Genomic DNA, 14,036 nt, shown 5'->3' on the forward strand with positions numbered 1-14,036 from the left:
AATGTCTTCACTGATTGTTCTTGTGCAGGAAGGTGTGTCTTACTGCGCAAAAGCAAACTCCACACGATACAGATATTGTTGCACTATGGTGCAAGGGTGCGTGTATCAACACATGCTTGCAGTTCAAACAGCAGTACAGAGGGAAGGACAGATTTCCAACATACTTATGTACATATGTAGCATCTCTGTCTTTCGGAAGTAGCTCAGCACGCTGTAGCTAAAGAGCTTACAGTGTCATGCTACAGCACTTCCTCATAGTTCTGCGGTTATACATTCACCATATATGACAAATGTATTCTTTACTGAATTATGCAGTATACATACATTTATGTAAACTTTCACACACTAGCATATACATTTAGCTCTTTCTTTAACCAGAGTAGTTAGTTCTGAAAATAACTTTTTTTATTTTACTTTTATATATTTTTTTATTTTTAGAACGATTTTTTGTTTTTTTGAGTTTTTTTAGAAAAAAAATGACAACTGGACGAACAAAACCATGAACTTTGAGGGAATTAAAAAAAAACTAGCATTGATGGTTATCAATTGCTCTGCAAACTAGGTCTACTGATTGCTCCCCATAGCAAATTAAACGATTGCAGTTCACACAGTTCACCAATTGGGGACGTATGTCTGGTCGTGATGTTGAAGGTAATGCTGCAGAGGTACTTGGTATTGCTGGTGGTGGAGGTATATTTTGGCACAATCTTCTACAGTCTTCGTGAGCATAGTTCACAGGATGCATGGATTGGAGGTGCTTGCGCATACTAGCAGTGCCACAGGAGTATTTCTTGTTTGGATCTCCTCTGGACAGTACTGCTTGGCAAATCTTGCATGTTACTTTGGTAGCATTCCATTTCTTTTGCGCCTCTGGAAAACAATAAAATTTCCATATGATGGATGTGTATCTTTTGGGAGGGTGAGGTTCTGGTAGAAATTGTTCAGTAACAAAATCATCAGAATCAGATGATTCTTGCAGTGGTGTAGCCATTTTTTAATCCAAACAAGAAGTTCAGGTTTTCAATGAACAAAAAGTGATGTTCTTTTCAGGATAGGTCTTCTTGTAAGGAAGGTCTAAGAAGAGTCATTGAAATTGGTAGGGTTCTTCAATAAATAGAAGAGTAAGTATTATAAACCAATGAAATCTCTTTTTTTTATTCACATGGGATCCGCGTTGGGTGCGTACACGCAGCATGCATCTAGCGCAACTTCTTCAAATTGCATTTAAAAGTAATAAAAGTTTATTAAAACTAAAAGAATAATACTTTTATCCCCTTAATATTTATAGTAAACATATATATATATATATACTTTTTTTATATCGAAAAATTTCGCGGAAGTCGCTTGCTCACCGTGTTGAACATGTACATGACGTCATGTGGAAATGCGCGTGCGCGGTGGGGTGTCATACGTATATGTTGCGCATACGCTTCAAGTCACTTACGGGTCGCATAGCAATCGTGCATAAAAATTTGTACCTATCGCACACAATACGTGCATCCTACAGAACATTGAAAAATGGCAGCTACGTTCTGCGCAGCAATCGAAAGAGGTGCGCTTTTGTAAAAAAAAAAACAGACAATATTATAAAAATATTTTAAAAAATATACAAAAGTTATATATATTAAAAATTTTCTAAAATTATATATTCAAAATATGTAATGTGATCTTAAAAATAAGATATATAAAAATGAATTGATTTAAAATAAATGACTAAAACAGTATCAAAGAAATAAATATAACAATTAATAGATTTTAAAATTGTTATTGAATAAATCTTTCAAAATCACTGAAAAAAACTTTGGGTTTCAGGCAGGTTATACTTTGGAATTATCATTTAAAAAACCTTTGAAATTCACTGAAAAACTATAGGTTTCAAGCAGTTTATAGTCAGGAATTATCATTTAAAAAACCTTAAAAATTCACTTAAAAAAACACAGGTTTTAGGAGTGTTATAGTTAGCTGGACATTTCACTCATACAAAACAATTGAAATTCCTACGTTATAGTTCACTGATGACACCTCAAATTACATCACTGATGACATCAAAGAGTACCAGCAGAGCGTCATGGAGTATCATTCCTTAATATCGAAATGGCACAATAAACGATTGCTAGACATTGATGACTTTCTATTTTTGAGATGATTGAACCCGATTATCCCCACATTCTACCACCTGCCGAAAGTGCATAAAAACAAGGAGGCACCGCCTCCTATTGTGACACAACAGACTTGCTTGGGAAATGATCCTCCTTGAAATGGGTAGAAGGATACACTATGTTGGTTCTTGATATCACCAGTCTGTACACTTCGATAAAACATGAAGATGGCCTGGTAGCGACGAAGTACTTTTTGGACAAACGTCCTTTGAAGTTTACAGAGCACAGTGTCATGGTTCTGGAGTTTGCGAAATTTTGTTTGTCTCACAACATTTTTCTTTTTCAGACTCAGCTGTACAGACAGATGTCTGGTACGGCCATGGGCACCTGCTTCGCCCTCAGCTACGCGAACTTGTTTGTGGGCTGGTGGGAGGAGCAGGTAGCCTGGGGCATGGCAAACAATGAATGGACCAAGAGAGTCTTTGGATTGGACCCTTTCATAGATGAGTTATTCATCGTGTGGAACGGGCCAACCGAGACTGCTAGGAATTATATCAGGGTCCTCATATGAATGAGGTCAATCTAGAATTTTCAAGCGATGTCAGCACGACATCTGTCAATTACCTAGATGTGAACATCTACGTGGAGGAAGGCCAGCTTAAGACTAAACTGTACCGTAAGGTTACAGCAGGGAATTCTGTTCTTCAAGCCACCAGTAGCCATCCCACGAACCTGGTGAGAAGTATCCCCTATAGGGAACTCCTCAGGATTAAACGCAATTGTGCAGATGATAGCGTGTTCCAGATTGCCGCCAGAGATAGCATGCAACGCTTTAAGACATGCAGCTACAGCTAGGAAATCCTGAATGAAGCATACAGGAGAGCAAATGCTCTCAAAAGAGAGAATTTTTTGAAGAATAAGGACATACATCACAGTGACCTGAGTATCAGTGAGGGCAAATTTCGCCTCATTACCACATTTTCTAGGAGTGCGACTAATTTAAAAAGGATTATGAAAAAAAGCTGGCACATATTACAGATGGATGAGGTTTTAGGTGAAGATCTTCCTCCCAATCCCCTTATCACCTTTAGAAAGGCAAGGTCATTAAAAAATGACCTGGTACATAGCTATCTAACCGATGTGCCCAAGTCTGTATTTTGCCCTCTGCAGGGGTTCTTCGCGTGCGGGAAGTGTAAGGCCTGCAAGATGAGCAAGAGAGTCTTAACCTATGAAATTCCAACTGTAGGCAGGAACATCAGGAAGTTTCTAACTTACACCACTCCCTACACGGTGTATAGTCTCACATGTCCATGCGGCCTACGTTATGTGGGAAGCACTAACCACCTCACTAAAATGAGGATACTTGAACACATGCAGGCGATAGTAAAGGGAGATGAAGCTTACCCTGTTGCATGACACTTTGATAAAAAACATCAGAACAGCAGGGATTTGCTCAGTTACTTCAGCCTGGATCATGTACCAGCAACCCCAGGGGTAGTGACATGGTTCTAGGGCTTCAAAGGTTGGAGTCACGGTACATTATCGATCTCCAGACCAAGGCTCCATTAGGCTCAATAGCACTGAGGAACTAGCCATGCATCTGGGGGAATGATGCCCTAGCGATGCTTACCTACACCTTGCTGTATCAGGTACACAGTACACTTATATTGGTCTGGGGGATAACATTGTATATAATCTGACAATCTCCATCCTTTTTATTATTATTCTCGTTCTCCTTTTCCTAATGGAATTCCTCTCCTATTCCTTAAAATATTATATATATATATATATATATATATATATATATATATATATATATATATATATATATATATATATATATTTTCGATTCTTCCCCCCTTTTTTGATTTCTTTCCTGTCATCTTAATGAGATTTTTCTGAGATTTTTTGAGAATTTTTTTTTTCACATGATGAACTGCAGTATAAGCACGCTTGTATATATGTATATATTGTAACATGTTTGGAGCTATAGATTAGACATGGAGATATAAAGTGTAAATACATGATGAATTGGATTACACTCTTTTCCTTTGGCCCATACAGGGCGTGGTTGAGTGAAATTTTCTGTTTCTAGCACTGATAATGTATTAGTTTAAAAAAAGCCCATTTGCGTATGTGATGATATTACTAATTTCGTTCAGATTTCTGAATTATGTTGGTTCTGCCATATTATCCTGCATTAATAATCTTTTTGTTTGTATCTATGGACATTCAAAGATGGCGCTATGGTTAAGACAGGGAAGAAGCGATCCTTGCTTTGGTCCCTTGTTTATTTCGTCAATGGGTGTTTAAAAGCATGTCTACACAGCGCTTCGGTAAACATGGAAAAAGGTTTTTACCGAAACGTGTCTGTTGCTGTGTGAGTTTGCTGTCATTAAATTGACTCAAACGGCCCTCGCAAGTGTTTTTCTTCTTTGGATGAAAGTCTGGTTGAGAGGAGAGTTGAGCGGCAATAGATATGTGGGAGCACCCCCGCATTTGAAGCACCCACCTGCCAGTGCACCACCTTGGTGTTCTGGAAGCTGTGAGATATATATAATTCAGCAAAAAGGTGGCCCTTGGTTCAGAAAAAGTCCTTTTTGTTAAATGGTGTAAATCCGTTCAGTAGTTCATGAGTAGTACAAAAAATAAAAGTCTGAAAATCTATTTCCGATAGGAAACTTTAGCCAAGGCTACAGCCCGAACTGCTGAACAGAATTACCTCAAATTTGGCAAAAAGGTAGTGCTTAGTTCAGAAAGCAAACTTTTTTAAATGGTGTAAATCTGTTCAGTAGTTGCTGAGCAATTCAAAAAATAAAAGTTTCGATATCTGGGGCAGCAGTGAATTCACGAACCCTCCAGAGCACAAACTTCACTTTGATTGGCTGCCAACACTCCAAACCAGGAAGTGTTGGCAGCCATCTAGTGACTCGGTAGAACTGAATCACAAGAACACAGCAAAATAAGGCACACAAACAAGAAAAGGGGGCAGGGTACAGACACCCTGACCCCCTAGGCCTGCTAAGGGGTCCCACAGGGACACCCAGGGTGAAAGAACGCATTTTTTTTAAAATGCCAAATTCGTGCTGGGTGCGCGAATGTGGACAAAAAAAGAAAAAAACCCGAAGCACGGGCCCCAATGCTTCATTATTTTTAAGCCCCTGGATGTGCCAGGCCCCGGGGCCAATGCCAAAATGTAAGGGTCCGAGGCCATGCCCCTTTTTACACCTCTCTGCAATTCAGCTCTGTGGCGCTTACTGGAGATATTTGGTGTGCTAGTTGGACCTCAGGGACCCTCAGAATTTAAGGGGACTTAATCCCCCAACTTAAAACAAGCCACTTCACGTGTTTGCACAGTGGTGAAGGCAGGGGGCGGGGCCTGATATGACAAGTGTGCAGACTCGCTACGAAGCGTGTTTTAAGTTGGGTGATTAAGTCCTCTGGCATTCTGAGGGTCCCTTGGGGTCAACTAGCCCACTAGGTACCTTCAGTAAAAGCAACAGAGTTGCGTTGCAGAGAGCTGTAAAAAGGGGTGTGGCCTCAGACCACCTCTCTGCAACGCAGCTCTGTGCTGCTTACTGGAGGAACCTGGTGGGCTAGTTGGGCCCCAGGGCCCCTCAGGATTAAAGGGGATGTAATCTCCCAACTTAGAACGCGCCACCGGGTGCATTTGCACACTTTTTACATCAGCCCTACCCCCCTCTCTTCACCACGGTACAAAAGGGCCCTCTGGGGTGTTGTAAATTTGGGGGATTAAGCCCTCTTGAATTCTGAGGGTCTCTTGGATCCAACTAGCCCACCATGTACCTCAGTAAGCACCACAGAGCTGCATTACAGAGAGGTGTAAAAAGGGGCGTGGCCTTAGACCACCTCTCTGCAACACAGCTCTGTGGAACTTACTGGAGGTAATTAGTGGGCTAGTTGGCCCTCAGGGACCCTCAGAATTCAAGGGGAATTAATCCCCAAACTTAAAACCTGCCAGGGGGCACATTTGCACAGTGGTGAAGGGAGGGGGTGGGCCTGATGTAACTAGTGTGTACTTATGCAATCACTCCACCAAAACCCAAGCACTTATAAATTCACCATGCACTCTCCTTGCAGCACTGTAATCGTCCAGTCACTACCAATGCTCTCATGCAATGACCCATGCACAAACTCATCCACTGCTATGACACCCTGAGTACTTCCCATGCAGTCCAGCCATTGCCCTGTCACTTGTAAATTCACCATGCACTCTCCTTGCAGTACTCAAATCATACAATCACTACCCATGTACTCATGCAATGACCCAGACACTAACACATGCACTGCTACAATCCCCTGAGCATTACTGATGCAGTCCAGCCATCGCCCTGTCACTACCCATGCACTCCTCCAATCACCCAGCCAGTTCCATGTACTTATCCAATCACTCGACCAAAACCCACGCACTTATAAATTCACCATGCACTCTCCTTGTAGTACTCTAATCATCCAGTCACCACCCATGTACTCATGCAATGATCCAGGAACTAACACGTGTACTGCAAAAATCTCCTGAGCATTACTGGTGCAGTCCAGCCATCTCCTTGTCACTACCCATGCGCTCCTCCAATTACCTAGCCAGTTCCATGTCCTTATCTAATTACTGCACCAAAAACAAGCACTTATGAGTTCACCATGCACTCTCCTTGCAGTACTCTAATCATCCAGTCAGTACCCATGTACTTATGCAATGGCTCATGCACTAACACATGCACTGCTACAATCCCCTGAGCACTACTGATGCAGTCCAGCCATCTCCTGGTCACTCCCCATGCACTCCTCCAATCACCCAGCTAGTCCCATGTCCTTATCTAATCACTGAGCCAAAACACAAGCACTTACACGTTCATCATGCACTCTCCTTGCAGTACTCTAATCATCCAGTAACTACCCATGTACTCATGCAATGACCCAGGCACTAACACATGCACTGCTACAATTACACGAGTACTAGTCATGCAGACCAGCCATCTCCTTTTCATTACCCATGCAATCCTCCAATCATTCCATCGAGCATCATGTACTTATCCAATCACTCCACCAAAACCCAAGCACTTATAAATTCACCCTGAACTCTCCTTGCAGTACTATAATCATCCAGTCATTACCCATGTACTCATGCAATGACCCAGGCACTAACACATGTGCTGCTACAATCCCCTGAGCCCATGCAGTCGAGCCATCTCTGAGTCACTGTTTTTTCACTCCTCCAATCAACCAGTCAGCATCATGTACTTATCCATTCACTGCCAACATTGAAGAACTTTTACATTCACCATGCTCCCTCCTTGCAGTACTTTCATAATCCAGTCAGTACCCATGTACTTCGCCAAAACCCAAGCACTTATAATTTCAACTTACACTCTCTTTGCAGCACTCTAATCATCCTGTCACTACCCATGCACTCATGCAATGACCAAGGCACTAACTTATGCACTGCTACAATCCCCTGAGCACTACCCATGCAGCCCAGCTATCGTCCTGTCACTAGACATGCACTTCCCCAATCACCCATCCAGCACTATGTACTTATGCAATGCCCAGGCACTAAGACATGCACTGCTACAATCATCTGAGCACTTTCCATGCAAACCTCTAACCACCTACACACTACTGATTCACTCCTCCAATTACCCAGGTAGTACCCATGCACTCTAGAAATCCCCCTGTTACTACCCATGCACTCCTCCAATTACCCATCCAGAATCATGTACATATCTAATCACTCCGCCAATACTCAAGCAGTTATAAAATCACCATGCACTGTCCTTGTAGCACTCTAATCATCAAGTCACTACCCAAGTACTCATGCAATGACCAGCACATGCACTGCTACAATCCCCTGAGCACTACGGATGCAGTCCAGCCATCTCCATGTCACTACCCATGCACTCTTCCAATCACCCAGCCCGCATCATGTACTTATCTAATCACTCCGCTAAAACCAAAGCACTCATAAATTCATCTTGCACTCTCCTTGCAGAACTCTAATCATCCAGTCGGTACCCATGTACTCATGCAATGACCCAGGCACTAACTCATAGCAAATACAGAGGAGGTCATGCTAATCACAGGCATACCCAAACACAGAGTGTTCCCTAGTGTATGTAGGTGTTTTCACTGTATTCTAATTGTCTTTTAGCGTAGCACTGGCTCTAGGCTTGGTTAGTCAGAGTCAGTTACCACCAGTACCGTCAGCAAAAAGTTGGGGGCACAGGAGGACTTTCTGCTCCTCTGTTGCATCTTTCTGCATTTGTCGTGCTTCTTTCTGCACTTTTCTTCTTCTTTCTTCAGATGTCCTACCTTTTTAGGCATAGTTACAAATTAGCATTTAAAAAAACATTGAAATTCACAGAAAAACCATAGGTTTCAGGCACGTTATAGTTAGAAATTAGCATTTACAAAACCTTTGAAATTCGCTGAAAAAAAACATAGGTTTCAGGCATGTTATAGTTAGGAATTAGCATTTAAAATACCTTAGAAATTCACAGAAGAAAACATATGTTTCAGAGACGTTATAGTTAGCTGGATATTTCACTCATACAAATCCAGAGATATTCAGCTGTTATAGTTAGTTAGGCTAACTATAACTCGCGCCAGTGGCTCTTCGAAAACAGAGTCCCGGGTTTCCCAGCCAGTTCCTCTCAGAGTCAGCAATTAAATTTGCGGCGGCGGCTGGGGGTCGAGTGTACAGCAATTGCTCAGCTCCACGCACAGAGACAGCTGAGCTACACAGTGACATAGGAGGCGGCGGCCGGCGGTGAGAGAAGGCAGCGCTGCTGGCCTGGGGTCCCACCACAATTATTTGCAGTAATGCCTTTGCTTAATTCCCCCCACAAACTCCTAGCCTTCGGCAGCAGGACGTGAGCTCACGTCTCCCGGCAGCGCCTGGTATCATGGCTTTATCTGACTCAGGCCTGCCCTCGCTGCCCTGGGCAGCCTGGGTCTCACAGGCCACGTGCGGGAGGCCTTCCTCGCTATTCCCTCTAACGGACGGACCTCCAGTGCTGCATGGTAGCCGCCCCTAAAATCGTGCCGCGTGGGGCGGACCGCCGCCTCCGCCCCCCTAGCTACGCCACTGCTCTAGACTTACATCGTGCCCCTAGTCTGACCAGTGAGTGCTGAGCCGCCAAGGTTATCAAAACATGTTAGCTGTTTTTTGACATGTCCGTGTAACGCTCTCTAGACACAACAGTTTGGCAGCTGTGAGCCAAGTAAGATTCTGGCGTCCTTCTTATCACAGACTCGCCATGATTTCACACACTTGGAAGATTCTCGTTTCCAGGGATGCAGTGAGACTATGCTGATCCAGATGTAATTTACTCTTTCTGAGCGGAAAGGTAATGGGGTCCCCCAAAACAAGCCCAATAGACCATCTTTAGTTTATAATACATAGTTCCTATATAGCGAGGTTGTTAAACCTAGGCGCTATGGTACCTGTTTTCACTATCATTGTAATATGATTCCTCCTTTTGTATTTTATGGAATTGTAACCATGCTGACCATATTATTCTTAATCATATGTCTGCTTATGTTGGCTGAAATAATGCACATGAGATCATGTTGTTAAAATAAATATTTTAACCTTACTGTGTCTCTTATTTACTCCTGTTGTGGACTGGTATGAGAGTATAACAAGAGTGTTTTCACTTCCCACCATTCCTGAGATGGTCGTAAGTCGCATGTTCTCGGTTGTCTAATCATTGGTTACTTTGCTATAGTACGAAGAGCTATATTGGGTGGGGTTTTCTAGGTAATGAGGTGAGTTTCTGGTACACCACAATTCACTAATGTCCTAGGTCTCTGTGCACAGTTCTGTGTATGAGCAGAAATCCTTGCAACAGTGTTGTGCTGCTTTTGTTGCATTGGTTCTTCAGTGGGTCCGAGAGGTTGTGCCTAAAAGTCTTTGTTGCACCTTCGTTCTCTTTTGCCTGTGCCCGTCTGACCCCTAGAGTAGGTAGCTCTCCCACCATTGGGGCTGAAATGCCTCCTGCCTCCCATGTGCCTAGCCATTCGCTCGCTGCCTCAGGGGAGTTAAAGAACTGAGTCTTGCCGTTCACTACCACCCGGAGTCTAGCCAGGAATAGTAGAGAATATTTGAGTTCCTACTGTTGGAGCCGGCGTTTCACAGCCATAAAGGAGTACATTTGTCGTTGGACCATCACCGTGAAGTTTGGAAAAAACATGATGGTGCTGTTACCTACTGGGATATTCTGCAGTTTTCTGGTTTCCTGGAGGATGGTGTTTCTGTCTCTATAATTTAATACTCAGATCAGAAGTGGTCTGGGGTTGGCTCCTGGAGGCGGAGGTTTAGACGGGACTCTGTGTGCTCTCTCGATTACAAAATGAGGGGAAAGCACATCTGCTGGAATCAGGTCTCGAAGCTTGGATTCAGCATATGTCACAGCGTCCCTTCCCTCCTCGCCTTCCGGAAGGCCCATGGGGGAGGGGGGGTATTTTGCAGTATCTAAATGATATCTATTTGATGCACAGCAGCAGTTTCGTGTGCCGATATTAGGGCAAGAAGGGGTGCCTGTGTCTAGTTCTATTGCGTGGAGCTTGGATGTCCCTCAAGCACAGCAGCAGTTTTACATGGCCTAGTAGCACCACTGTTACAGTGTTATGAGGTAAATGTAGGAGTGTAAACTCTTGTCTTCGCTCATCCTGGCAGGTTTTGTGGCCAAGCAGGTACTTGAGTACCGGATTAATGAAGTCTAGCAGTACCGGATTAATTGCGGGCCGACCGACACGTCTCCGCAGGGGACACACATAAGAGGGCGGCCCCTTAGTGCCACAAGATGGCACATGGGGCAGCCCAGTGTTCCACGACCCTAACGGGTCCTCGACGTCACTTCCGGCCGTGGTGGGAGGCGGAGAGAGGTATATATTCCTCCCCCGCCCACCTGGCGGCCTCTTTGTCCCCTCACCCTGACGCCGTTTCTTATAGGGACGGGATGCCAAGGGAGTTAGCTTGGTCGGGACACAGGCAGGTGATTTCTTCAGGGGCTTTTCTAAGCCTGCGGCCAGGCATGGGCTTGCACAACTAAGGTGATTACATTAAGGGCAAGCATGCATCAAGTGTTGGATGCTCAAGTCCTTTCAAGACTGACAATCACACCTGCGCAAGAACAAGGGAGCTAGGCAGTGGTGGTAGCTACTGGTTAATTGTGGGTTGCGGTGCAATACCCTGAGGAGAACGTGGGGTCAACATAATTTGGCTACAATGATTGAAAAGTTTGTTTTGGCGTTCCGACTGCCCAAAAAATGGACAAGTGTTTTGCGTTCAGGTGTTTCCCCCTTTATACGACAAGGACACATGGACACCCGTTTCTATGTCACTTATCCCATGGCAAATGATGGACACCTTACACTTATTCCCTCAAACCTGCTGTGACACTATTGCCCGGTGCACCAGGGATAAGTTGTAAATAACTATGAAACTGTATGGTCAATGTGGCAAAGTATGAACCAGACAGGAAGACCACAATAACAACACGGGGCAAATTAGCAACCAGTAGGGGCAGGTAAACATCAGTGGTCGGAAAACACCCCTGGCTCCGGTGGCAGGGGAGACGATGGAGCCTGCGCGCAGGAAGCTAAGCTATGCGTAAATTTACTGGGCAGAGGAGACTTGGCTTCAGTAGACGTGGATGCTACATGCCAAATTCACAGGGTATTTTGTGAACAAAAGGGTACATCTGCCCAGAATAAGTATGGACCGGTTCTTGCTGGATAGGGGAGAGGCCCTAGAAATAGTAGGATGTAAGTAGGAATGCCAGCCTTGGTGGGGGGCCCTGGCTGCGACGGTCGCCAAACCCAGGGTGTGGCGTAGTTACAGGGCGATCCAGAGGCTAAAAGGTAGTCAGGGGTACCCTCTTCAGGAGCACAAATGGTGCTGAGGCCTAATATCCCAAGGAAGTCTGTGCGGTGGATCCTGGGGTACGACGGCGCCCCGTCTGTCCTATGGGCGCTTGGAAACCTGTACAACCGGGGGTCGCTTGAACGCTCCGCCCCTCGTAGGGGGGGTGTGAGCCAGAGGGTGGACCGTTGGTTCACCGGAAGTGGGAGTGGCTATCCACTCACCACAACAGCTAAGCACCGATTGGCTAAGGCCACAATGCAAGTTGGCCCATCAGGTGGTAGGACGCGAGGGGCGGCTTGCCTTTGGATCATCTGTAAGATAACCCCCCATGTTGGCATATGTTTATGCTAATAAATCTGCAGCGACTTTATCCCAACAAAAAGTTGTCTTGTCTGCTTATTTACGATACATGCATGTTGCTGCGGGAAGGCTGGTGAGTGGGCCGATATTGGCACTAGAAGTGTGGGCAGAAACCCTGCTCGGAAGGGCCTCCCGTCTGCGCGTCAGTCTGCACTGCTGCCTCGGCTAGCGGGATACGTCTCTGTGTCGGCAGCTAGCAGGTATTGCAGGTGCGCTTCTCAGCAGTCGCATGGGCCCTAGTTACTTATCTATGCCCAGTACAAACAGATGTTGGGTGTATCCGCTGCGGTTGATGTCGCTGATAGAGGTGCCGTGTTTTGGTCCTGGTAGGCGTGGCTCAGCACCAGGGTTGCTTCAGTGTGAAGGCCGGGCTCCTTGTTCTTCTGCCCAGCCTCGCTCCTGACGTTGTGGCTGTGGCTGTGGTATAAGGTAGTCTCATGTCTTGAAAATCACTAGCTACATTCCGGACAGTTACAATCAGGGATTATTAGCGCCACATGCTGGCCCCGGTTGAGTGCTGTAGCTGATGATAGCGACGGAGTTCAGGGAGGTCTGATTGGAGCTCTAGCAGAGCACATCCGCCGCCATCGCTTGCTTGGCCACGCCCAGGCACATTTCTTCCCTAATGAGGTCTGTTTTCTCATGTGCAATTTGAGAAGTTGAGCTGGGCTGTGTTTTGTGAGCTTTCCCATTGGCTTCCATATGTGGTGTTGACGAACGTTATACATCCTTTTGCGATGGAGACATCCCACATGTTGCTGTAGCTTGATGCCTCATAGACCTCATTCCAGACAAAGGTAAGTCATCAAGTAGTCACGCAAGACCGCTGTGGTGGAGAGCACTGTACAAAGTGTCATCTAAAAGTATATATATATGGCACAACATTGATTCCCACCCCGTTAGCCTACTTTTGTCTTTTTTGTCAGGATCATTCCTATTGTCATATTTCCATAATGTCTTGTTTTATTTCATGATGAAACAAAAAATACAGCCTACAAACTGTCCTTTTCAAGCTGAACCATCTGGCACTGCCAGGCTGGCAGACTGCACGAAAGTCCAGCTCACCTTAGTGACCCACCATTCACTCCTTCATCGCCTCCTTTCTGTTTTTCGCAGCTATCACTGTGCTTACACTTATTATTCTTTTAGAAGCATTACCCTATCCTTCACTCACCATTCTGTCAAGTTCTCCAAACCCTATTTGTCAAATCACATTAAAAAAATTCTGTCTTTTTGAAAAAAACTAAGAATTTGCATCTTACATTCTCACTGCTGCTGCAGCATCTTCTTGTGCACGATGGGCTGTAGCCTTGTACAGATGCACATAGGCAAGAAGAACATGACTTTCTGCTAATAATATACATTTTCAAAATCATTGCTAATATTTTTAGGAATTGTTCTGAACACTTCTTTATGTGGTGCTGTTGTTGGCACTGGATCATTTCTAATGGAGACAGTGGTGTCACAGATGCAATGTAGAGATAAGTCACTATAAAAAGTGGCAACTGCTTTGTCAATGTCGTCTGGAAAATCCTTGGTCCGAGGTAGTCAAAGTAAAATTTAAACAACACAAACAAGCTTAGGTTTATTGGTTTAAGTAACTATAGCAATGTTTCTGCAGCCTATGAAAAAGCAACTTTGTAATTCCTCACAGTGGGGCTGTAACATTATATTATAGATAAGGCAAAGTC

Source organism: Lissotriton vulgaris, chromosome 5, assembly GCF_964263255.1.
Source record: "Lissotriton vulgaris chromosome 5, aLisVul1.2, whole genome shotgun sequence".
Classification (NCBI taxonomy): Eukaryota; Metazoa; Chordata; class Amphibia; order Caudata; family Salamandridae; genus Lissotriton; species Lissotriton vulgaris.